At 43.5% G+C, this 8,910-nt stretch overlaps 1 protein-coding gene across 1 annotated transcript in view; it reads right to left on the reverse strand.

Moving 5' to 3' along the window:
- LOC126183566 (uncharacterized) overlaps positions 1–1,078 on the reverse strand; it is a 52,205-nt gene extending 51,127 nt beyond the window's left edge. The window contains exon 1 of the mRNA XM_049925644.1: positions 1,045–1,078. The gene's annotated coding sequence lies outside the window, so the exon portion shown is untranslated. The remainder of the gene's footprint in view (positions 1–1,044) is intronic.
- Between the last annotated feature and the right edge of the window lie 7,832 nt (positions 1,079–8,910).

Below are 8,910 nucleotides of genomic sequence, written 5' to 3' on the forward strand. Positions count from 1 at the left end.
CCGACCTGGTACGGATCCCACACTGATGAGCAATACTCAAGTATAGGTCGAACGAGTGTTTTGTAGGCCACCTCCTTTGTTGATGGACTACATTTTCTAAGGACTCTCCCAATGAATCTCAACCTGGCACCCGCCTTACCAACAATTAATTTTATATGATCATTCCACTTCAAATCGTTCCGCACGCATACTCCCAGATATTTTACAGAAGTAACAGTTACCAGTGTTTGTTGCGCTATCATATAATCATACAATAAAGGATCCTTCTGTCTATGTATTCGCAATACATTACATTTGTCTATGTTAAGGGTCAGTTGCCACATCCTGCACCAAGTGTCTATCGACTGCACATCTTCCTGCATTTCGCTACAATTTTCTAATGCTGCAACTTCTCTGTATACTACAGCATCATCCGCGAAAAGCCGAACTTCCGAAACTATCTACTAGGTCATTTATATACATATTGTGAAAAGCAATGGTCCCATAACACTCCCCTGTGGCACGCCAGAGATTACTTTAACATCTGTAGACGTCTCTCCATTGAGAACAACATGCTGTGTTCTGTTTGCTAAAAGCTCTTCAATCCAGCCACACAGCTGGTCTGATATTCCGTAGGCTCTTACTTTGTTTATCAGGCGACAGTGCGGCACTGTATCGAACGCCTTCCGGAAGTCGAGGAAAATGGCATCTACCTGGGAGCCTGTATCTAATATTTTATGGGTCTCGTGAACAAATAAAGCGAGTTGGGTCTCACACGATCGCTGTTTCCGGTATCCGTGTTGATTCCTACAGAGTAGATTCTGGGTTTCCAGAAATGACTCCTCTTTCGTACCTACTGTTGATCTGATGTAGATAAAACATTCCACCACCGGAAAACTATACCGTATACAGAAACGTTTTCTAACTATTTTTTGTTATGATAGTTACGCTGTAAACAAAACTGAAGGGCAAATAAGCCAACAGTCGACAGTCCTGTGAAGACGAGAGCCGTCCGGCAGGAGAAGTAGAGACGCATAGCGCGGGCGGCTGAGGCGCGGTACGTACCTGCGTGAGCAACGCGAGATGCGTGGCGCGAGGTGCGTGCGACGTGCGGTGCGGTGGGGTGCGCCTATATAGCAGCGGCAGCGGCAGCGGCGCTGCGGGCTGCCCCACCTGCCGGGGCAACGACTGGCCGCAGACGCCGCCTGCATGCCCGTGCCCTACTTAACCACCCGCAGCTGCCGGCTGCTAGCTGCTGCACCACCGATCAGATCCTCTACCCGATAAGCTTTCCTTACCCTACACTCGATCACGCGCCATTTGACCCTCTTCCGAGACCACTATCAGGAGGTAGTGTTTGACCACTATACAGCACGCCTCAAATATTCGACCTGCCGCAACATTAAGAAGATGGGGATGAAAGAAATCATTCCCACAGGACACCTTACAATCAACAGATGCTGGTGAACAGATAGATTCCGTCTTCCCAGTTTTCCACAAGACGTTTGACATCGCACCACATGGTGGATTATTAACCATCATACGATCCTACGCTATATCTTAGCAGATATGTGATTAGATTGATGAATGTTTGACTAAGGGAAGCCAGTACATTATACTGAGTGGTATGATGCTGTGGTGTACGGGAAGGTGTCGTCGTTGAGTGACTGTAGGAGGATACAAGACGACTTGGACCGGATTTGTAATTGGTGTAAAGAATGGCAGCTAACTCTAAATATAGATAAATGTAAATTAATGCAGATGTATAGGAAAAAGAATCCTGTAATGTTTGAATACTCCATTAGTAGTGTAGCGCTTGACACAGTCACGTCGATTAAATATTTGGGCGTAACATTGCAGAGCGATATGAAGTGGGACAACCATGTAATGGCAGTTGTGGGGAAGGCGGATAGTCGTCTTCGGGTCATTGGTAGAATTTTGGGAAGATGTGGCTCATCTGTAAAGGAGACCGCTTATAAAACACTAATACGACCTATTCTTGAGTACTGCTCGAGCGTTTGGGATCCCTATGAGGTCGGATTGAGGGAGGACATAGAAGCAATTCAGAGGCGGGCTGCTAGATTTGTTACTGGTAGGTTTGATCATCACGCGAGTGTTACGGAAATGCTTCAGGAACTCGGGTGGGAGTCTCTAGAGGAAAGGAGGTCTTCTTTTCGTGAATCGCTACTGAGGAAATTTAGAGAACTAGCATTTGAGGCTGACTGCGGTACAATTTTACTGCCGCCAACTTACATTTCGCGGAAAGACCACAAAGATAAGATAAGAGAGATTAGGGCTCGTACAGAGGTACATAGGCAGTCATGTTTCCCTCGTTCTGTTTGGGAGTGGAACAGGGAGAGAAGATGCTAGTTGTGGTACGAGGTACCCTCCGCCACGCACCGTATGGTGGATTGCGGAGTATGTATGTAGATGTAGATGGTGAATGTTCTACATCGCATGTCACGCAAGAAAGCGAAATAGGACCTCTGATGTCGTAAGAATAAATGATTTATTACATAGGATCTGCACTATCCTTTGGAGAACAAAACATAAGATTACAGAGTATCGAACCACATTTGTATTGGATTGAGGATTTCCTTGCAGAAATAACTCAACGCGTCGTTCTTAACCCTAGATTATTAATACATATCCGGTGGTCACAGGCCCTGCACACCGCGCGCTGCTTGCACAAACTGCCTCCATTCCTTTCTCTTTGTGCTCGGTTCCTCCAAGTGTCTTCATTCTCCATGGCTGCCAGGTCGTCCATCTAGCGCTGCCTTTGTCGCCCTTTGGGTCGGTTGGTACTTGGTTTCCCCTCAAGTGCTCTCTTCGCCTGTCTTTCTTCTGGCATACAGGCTACATTACTACTAGATTACTAAACCCTCCCAAAATTTACGATTGTACTCGGTACCAATTTGCGGTTCCCGCCAACCAGGTATTATCAGTATAGGGTGTAAAAGAGGACATTTTGTATTTATTTTGTATGTGACATACCACTGGAGACCTTAGAAGTGTAATTAACTCGTGAATTAACTATAAATTATAACTTCCTTTGAATACAACGCGAATTAGTATAATTTACGATGGTTTAGTAACAATGCAACATTTTCCCCCAACTTGGTGTTCTAGGTTTAACGGAAGAAAGTCGACAGATAGAAGGGTAATATCGGAATAACGAAAGAGCAGATCACGTAACTAATGAGGAGGTATTGAATAGGATTGGGGAGAAGAGAAGTTTGTGGCACAACTTGACTAGAAGAAGGGATCGGTTGGTAGGACATGTTTTGAGGCATCAAGGGATCACAAATTTAGCATCGGAGGGCAGTGTGGAGGGTAAAAATCGTAGAGGGAGACCAAGAGATGAATACACTAAGCAGATTCAGAAGGATGCAGGTTGCAGTAGATACTGGGAGATGAAGAAGCTTGCACAGGATAGAGTAGCATGGAGAGCTGCATCAAACCAGTCTCAGGACTGAAGACCACAACAACAACAACGAAAGAGAGCGTTATAGAGACGTTAATGTTTCTAATCCGTATTAATTAACTACTGGATAACGTTGTAGGCGGAGTGAGGCTATTCACTTACGACGCTTTTATCACTAGGAAGATTATGTACGCCAAAAGACTGTAGCGAATCCAAGAGGATCACCAGATGATCGACGATTGGCGCTGGGACCGACAGTCGACCCAGAACGTAAATAAATGGCACGTACTGTACGTAAGTAGGCGAAGAAATTCATCATTGTTCGATTACGCTATTTACGATAAACCACTGGAAACAGTAGCTACCGTAAGATACCTAGAGGGAAACCACATAAAAAATACTAAGAAAATCAGTTGCCAGCTTGAGACCTATGCATGGATGTCTGAAGGTACAGACATTGTAAAATGGACTATGTAATACATGCCCAGACGGGCAAAATGACGATAATAATAAGGTTGAACACGATGTTGTTTCACTCTCCCTATTGTGTGAATCCAAGTGATGTTGCGGCCTTAGGGGATGTGGACAATGTGGATACGGACGTTCAGATCGGTGCGGTAAACGTGCGCGGAGAGCCGAAATAGTTAAGGCAAGCTTTCGGAATAAGCAGGAAATTTTGGTTCGAATACCGGTCCGCCACAGAAGTTCAGTGTTACTAATAGCTAGTATACTGTATCTATACCTAATACAGCTAATACCAATGAACTCGCAATCAGCGAATACATTTCGTAATAGCTGTGTATCGTCAGTAGTGCCTGTTTCCTCCAAAGTGCATGCGCGTCCGAAGGAAAAGACATTGTTAAATAAACTATGTAGAATGTTTTTACTTCGGCTAAGAGAGACAAGACGCAAATGCTGCCTTGCAGGAACAGACAGAATACGTGCGGATAAAGAAGAAAGAGCGAGGCAGAGAAAATTGGAAGACAAACAAAATTACACAGCCGGCCGGTGTGGCCGTGCGGTTCCAGGCGCTTCAGTCTGGAACCGCGTGACCGCTATGGTCGCAGATTCGAATCCTGCCTCGGGCATGGATGTGTGTGATGTCCTTAGGTTAGTTAGGTTTAAGTAGTTCTAAGTTCTAGGGGACTGATGACCTCAGATGTTAAGTCCCATAGTGCTCAGAGCCATTTTTGGAAAATTACACAGTATCTACTTCTTTATCTTCTACTGTACATCCTTCTTCATCATCTGATGAATCAAATAAGTCATTTCCAAGTCCAGGTGAAACCGATGTTGGTGATGGTTAGTTTTTAGAATGTACTTCTGAAAGTAGTTCATTGGAGAAAGCCGCAAGGCGATGAACCAAAGATTTTATTACTGCAAAATCAGCTACTCCTTTGCATAGATGTCAGCTGAGTATAAGAGATTCTATATACATTCTTCAGGTGACAGCAGAGGCACTTAGTCATGATACTGAGGAGCTCTGTATTAATAAATCTTCTCTCTAGAGAATCAGACAGAAGAAGAGAAGAAATGGTCTCAAACAACAAAATCAACTGTAAAGAATGATATGCCTGCTGTTCTTGCTCATCATTGAGGAGGGGAACTTGCCAGCATTAAATGTCAGGGACCCAAAAGACGAAAGGCTTCCAATTATTGTTGCATTTGGGGATAGTGAAGAGCTCATTGGCTTTCCAAGATTACAGAATGTTTCTGGTAAAGAGCAAGTGAATGCTTTTTGAAACGCATTAACGTATTGGGGTATTGAAGGCAATGTACAAATTCTATGCAGCGATACAAATGCCTCAAACTCTGGTCGTCTTAGTGGGACGCGCGTCTTACTTGATCACATGTTGGACGGGGAGTTGTTGACTTACCATTTTGTCATCACATATATGAACTTATTCTGAAAAATGTATTTTAATGTAAAGTACATTGTTTAACAAGCACCCCTGACATTCCAGTTTTTCAATATGTGATAGAAAACTGGAAAAGTATCAAAATTGTTCAAATGGCTCTGAGCACTATGGGACTTAACTTCTGAGGTCATCAGTCCCCTAGAACTTATAACTACTTAATCCTGACTAACCTAAGGACATCACACACATCCATGCCCGAGGCAGGATTCGAACCTGCGACAGTAGCGGTCGCGCGGTTCCAGACTGAAGCGCCTAGAACCGCTCGGCCGCACCAGCCGGCTGGAAAAGTATCATTGTCAGTAATTTTCACACTGGCAAAAAGATTGTGGATTTGTTTTTTAATAAGTCAGAAATTACAGAAATGTTACACTTTTGTGGAAGTGAATTAGGTAAAACGAGAGTGATAACTGATTACCGTAAACTCATAGGACTCTGCGTACAATGTTTTGGAGGAGAGTTTGGTGGAAACTTAAAATATACCCCCCTGGAGCGATATATCGGTCCAGAAGGATGCCAAGAGCAATTTATTGCTTCAAAATGTTTCTGGTAAGGACACAACTTGAACTAATCATTGAAAATAAAAATGCATTGAGAGATGTCTCTCTTTTGATTGCAAGTGTTTGTTGAAACCGTGGCTTTAGTGCAGTGGAGCTGTAAAAGCTTCTCATCCGAATCTCTGATTTTTAAAATATTTAAAATCATATGAAAAGATAGAGATAGCTGTTTTATAAGCAGTTTAGGAAATTTGTCGTCAGTTTTGGTATTCATCAGAGCAGTTGTCTCTGTTATTGGTCTTGGAGGATGAAGTAGACGTACAAACCAAAATCCAAATGCTTGAAAATTTAGTCAAAGAGAATCTACAAATGGAAAAGACTATCTCGAACGAATTGAGAGACGTTCTGCTAAGATAGTAGGAGGAACTTACAGCACCCACCAAAGCCTATCAGCAATGGTTCGGGAACTTAAATGGTAAGAGAGATAATGGTGGATAAAGAGGAATGAAAGACGGTCATTCCTCCCTGGCTCAATACGCAAATGAAGTAAAACAGAAAATCGATAAAACTGGTACGAAGTTCCCTCCGCTAAGTATTGTATGGTGGTTTGCGCAGTACGTAAGTAGATGTAGATATAGATCAGGTATTATTTCACCACACGGTAGTACATCTTGAATTATCACTCTGAACCAAAATAAAGACGACATATATAGAAGAAACCGAATTACAGAGGGTGTCTTCATAGACCTTACAGCAGCTCGTGACATTGTGAACCATCATATCGCATATCAAGAAGTCTAAAACTTCACAAAAGACTATTTCTCTACCTGCCCTGTCATAAATCACCTTCAGAAGCGATTCTTCTTTGTGGAATTCCAAGGCCGGAGTAGCAGATAGTGGAAACGGGTAAACGCCGTACCTCGAGAAAATGAAGTAGTGCTCTCTTGCTCGAACATCTCTACAAACGTCATCTCTTCCTGAAGGTATCCAAAGTCTCATCTGCGCTGAGTATAATGTTTCGACTGCGCAAGACGAGAGAAACTTTTTACACCCCTAGATCCCCTCTCCACATAATATGAAATGATCCAACTCAAAGCGAACCCACTGAAAACTCAAACATTTGTGTTTTCATCTGAAGAACAAGGACGCAAAGAGAAGCTTAAACCAGACTTGGAAAGGAAAAACACTGGAACATTGTACAGCTGCAGAATAAATAGGGGATATACCTCGTCTTTTAAGCAGCACTGTCTCAACACGAAGCCGAAAGTGGCTGCCAGATATAGTCTGCGCCATTTAACAGGACGAACTGGGGAGCGCAGCTAGAAATTCGAGATCTCTTGTGCCAGCTTTGTGATACTCTACAGTTGTACCCAGTCCAGTATAGTACTGGATCCACGATACCAAGGCAGTGGATGTAGCTATCAATGAGACGTGATGTATCACTACAACTTGCCTTTTGCCCCACTCCTCTAGCAAAGTGATATTGTCTTCCTGGAATCGCGCCTCCTGACGAGAAGTAGAAGCCAGAAAAGAAAGATCAAAGCAACAGCATTAGAAGCTCATCTTCTGTTCACAATTCAAATCGATAAAGAGTATCCATACGATAAATGAGGAAGCCACAGCATCACCGCTCCAAACAAGACTACAAACATAGCGTGCTAGAACCCAACATCTGGCAAAACGGGTAATACCTCAAAGATTTCCCATGGCCACACAGAAGAATGGATTACCTGGATGTCACTCAATCTACTCCGTTCCTGTGTCACAAGAAGCAAATGCTTTTTATGTGGGGCTGAGAAAACCAAAGCAATGTCGGCTAGCCCCAGTGTGGCGCACCATGGAAAACGTAGTAAAAGCTATGATCCTTGTACCTGAGGTTTCCAAGTCCTGGTCTGCAGTTGTTAAATATTTGCATTGTTTATATTTTATCTTAGCTAAGTTCTCATATGTTGTACGTTCTTCGCTTCGGACACAAATAAAAACTTAAAAAACTAGTAGACACGGAAATCGGCCTCAACCATCAAAGAGTGCTGATAGTATGATATTTACAGTGGAACGACAAAGAAAATATTGTAGCAGGGATGTTAGACTGATTCATTCGAAGAGATCTAAGCAAATGTAGTTCATCCACGAACCACGTAGTTTACAAAGTTTTAGTGTATTATTCGTTAGTCAGCGATCAATACCTAATTGGATTAAAGTAAGTGGTGGAAAAACTGAAAAAAGTTATGCTGTACAATTCGTCAGTGGTTCCTTTACTCAGAATCACAGAAGTTCTCGATGATCTTAAGTGAGATACGCTATAGGGAAGACGTTCTCCGTTGCGTAAACTCTTCCTCCTAAAATTCCGTGAACGGACAGAAGGGGAGAGTGTTGAACATGGAGTATAGACCATTTACAAATACATTATGATTTTTGGTCCGTATTTCAATCTGGTGAATGATTTTAAAATTATATGGACGAATGCGCATTAAACTCTACTTTCCAACAGGCCTCGTAAGACCCAACGGTAACGACCGATCGCCGTGTCTTTCACAGCTGACTGGCGTCACTGGATGCGAATGTGGCTAGACGTGGGATGAGCACAGCACTCTCGCGGCCGCTGTCAGTTTTCGCGACCTGGAGCCGCTCCCACTCGGTCAAGCAGCTCCTCAATTGGCGTAACGAGGTTGAGTGCACGCCTGGAGGTCAGCAGCGCACGGCGGTCCGGATGGTCACCCATCCAAGTGCCAGCCTCACCCGACAGTGCTTAACTTCGGTAATCTGAAGGGAACCGGCGTATACATGCCCGCCGACGATGCACACTACCGCCATGAGCAGTTTCCGCTGTTTTCTACACTTTCTGTTGTTGCTAAACATGAGGTTGCCTTAAGTGCATCATTCATAAATATTTCGAGTTCTACACATTTTAGTGTTGTATTGAGGTACAGAATGTTATGGCAAGTAAAATTCTACCTTTTTTTGGTTGGCTCTGAGCACTATGGGGCCCAACATCTTAGGTCATAAGTCCCCTAGAACTTAGAACTACTTAAACCTAACTAACCTAAGGACATCACACACACCCATGCCCGAGGCAGGATTCGAACCTGCGACC

This window comes from Schistocerca cancellata, chromosome 4 (assembly GCF_023864275.1).
Source record: "Schistocerca cancellata isolate TAMUIC-IGC-003103 chromosome 4, iqSchCanc2.1, whole genome shotgun sequence".
NCBI classification, from domain to species: Eukaryota; Metazoa; Arthropoda; class Insecta; order Orthoptera; family Acrididae; genus Schistocerca; species Schistocerca cancellata.